At 45.1% G+C, this 2,500-nt stretch overlaps 1 protein-coding gene across 1 annotated transcript in view; it reads left to right on the top strand.

Moving 5' to 3' along the window:
* LOC113809770 (heterogeneous nuclear ribonucleoprotein C-like 3) overlaps positions 1–2,500 on the top strand; it is a 670,724-nt gene that overhangs the window by 155,117 nt on the left and 513,107 nt on the right. The gene's annotated exons all lie outside the window — the stretch shown is intronic.

The raw sequence follows: 2,500 nt of genomic DNA, 5'->3' as shown, positions 1-2,500 counted from the left end.
GCGCAGTTGCTGGTGTTGTGATAGATAGTCATGTCAGAAACAATACCATTGCTACAAGTCTGGCCGGCATCCCGTCTCCCATGCCTCGCACTGAAACAACAGAGAGGGAAAGGGATGGAGAGAGTGTGACACACACACACGCAAACACACACGCACACGCACACTCACACGCACACGCACACTCACACTCACACGCACACTCACACTCACACGCACACTCACACGCACACTCACACTCACACGCACACTCACACTCACACTCACACGCACACGCACACTCACACTCACACGCACACCCACACACACACACACACACACACACACACACACACACACACACACACACACACACACACACACAGACGGAAGCACAGACTCAGACACAGAGACACAAAAACACAGGGAGACAGGAACACACAGACGAAAGACACAGAGGGAGACGGGAACACACAGACACATAGACACAGAAGGAGATGGGAACACAGACACAAAGAGAATACGAGAAAACGAGAGATCCTTGGGAGGTCAGTCACCCGATGGCCGCCCTCTTATCAAAACGGATTGCACGGTCGACTTCGCAGTAATTACAGATCGCCTCTTTTAGTTCTTACACGATTAACTTTATCGAAAGGTTCTTTTTTATTTATTGAGAGAGGAGACGTAGACAGGAGGAAGAAAAAGAATGAGAGGAACGGGGAGGAAGAACAGAGATGTGTTCGTTTTGTTCTTCTTGTTCAGTTGTATGTGTATCTCCGGCTATAAAGTTGTCATATATATTCCTTGCCGTTTGCGTCCGATGGCGTATATATATATCTGTTAATTTCTTTGGGAAAAAAACGCGAGATTTACATTTATCGCTTTGGGCGTGGCGTGCTTGCTGTCTTGCCCTCAGATAGAGGCGGTGCGAGTGACGTCTGGTCTCTTTTTCGTTCTCTTGCTCTTTGTTCGCTGCCTTGTCTCTCTTTGGATTTTTTGTTCTGTTTTTTTCGTTTTTGTTATTATTTCATTTTTTTCTCTTTGTTTCATTTTCTCTCTCTCTCTCTCTCTCTCTCTCTCTCTCTCTCTCTCTCTCTCTCTCTCTCTCTCTCTCTCTCTCTCTCTCTCTCTCTCTCTCTCTCTCCCCCTCCTCCCTTCTCCCTTTCTCTCTCTCTCTCCCCTCCTCTCTCTCTCTCTCTCTCTCTCTCTCTCTCTCTCTCTCTCTCTCTCTCTCTCTCTCTCTCTCTCTCTCTCTCTCTCTCTCTCTCTCTCTCTCTCTCTCTCTCTCTCTCTCTCTCTCTATTTTCTCTCTCTCTCTTTTCTCTCTCTCTCTCTCTCTCTCTCTCTCTCTCTCTCTCTCTCTCTATTTTGTCTCTCTCTCTCTATTTTCTCTCTCAATCTCTATTTTCTCTCTCTCTGTCTCTCTCTCTCTCTCTCTCTCTCTCTCTCTCTCTCTCTCTCTCTCTCTCTCTCTCTCTCTCTCTCTCTCTCTCTCTCTCTCTCTCTCTCTATCATCCCCCCCTCTCTCTCTCTCTCTCTTTTCCTCCTCGCAGATCCCTCTCTGTCTGTTTTTTTCTCTCTCTCTCTCTCTCTCATTCCCCCGCCCTTATCCACTAATCCTACAGTGAGTTATGGTGTCTCATTAGTCACCATGAGCTATGCTTCCTCACTCACAGAAAAGCCCTGTCGCCTTTGCTCCTCCGCCCATGACTCGTGGCGTCCTCTGTTCGACTTTCTCTCTTATTAATTCATGTGTGTGATTGGTTGTGTGTGTGTGTGTGATTGGTTGTATGTGTGTGTGTGATTGGTTGTGTGGCTGTGTGTGTGTGTGGCTGTGTGTGTGTGTGTGATTGGTTGTGTGGCTGTGTGTGTGATTGTATGTATGTATGTGTGTGTGGCTGTGTGTGATGTGTGTGTGTGTGTGTTTGTGGTTGTGGTTGTGTGTGTGTGTGTGTGAGTGTGTGTGTGTGTGTGTGTGTGTGTGTGTGTGTGGTTGTGTGTGTGTGTGTGTGTGTGTGTGTGTGTGTGTGTGTGTGCGTGTGTGGTCATCGTTTTAAGTTGCGTTATGGTGTCGTTCTGTACCTTGTTCATCACCCCTTTTTGTCTGTCTGTCTTGTTTTATGGTCTATCAGGATTCATTGTTTTTTCAGCTGCATGTTTATCAGTGCTTGCTTTGCTCTTGTTTCCTTTCGTGTTTAAGTATCTTTATCGTTATTTATATGACTATGTATGTTCGTGAGAATCTTCGTCATTTTATGATTTTTTTATTTCGGGTTTTGTCATACGTTATCGCTCTTATTATTGCTGCTGTTACCTTATCATCCTCATTGGTCTTATTACTAAAAATTATCACCGTTTTTATTACTATTGCTATTGATATCATTATCGTCGTTATCGTTATCGCTACACACCGTCCTTCCTGCGCTTTCGTTGCCTTTTCCCTTACTTATTGTTTATTCTTTTTTATTAATGTTTTGATTTAGTTTCCTTTTTTCTTCCCTTGTCTGTCGCTCATACTCCCCAC

Source organism: Penaeus vannamei, chromosome 4 (genome assembly GCF_042767895.1).
Source record: "Penaeus vannamei isolate JL-2024 chromosome 4, ASM4276789v1, whole genome shotgun sequence".
Classification (NCBI taxonomy): domain Eukaryota; kingdom Metazoa; phylum Arthropoda; class Malacostraca; order Decapoda; family Penaeidae; genus Penaeus; species Penaeus vannamei.
This window is presented reverse-complemented; position numbering and strand designations above follow the sequence as displayed.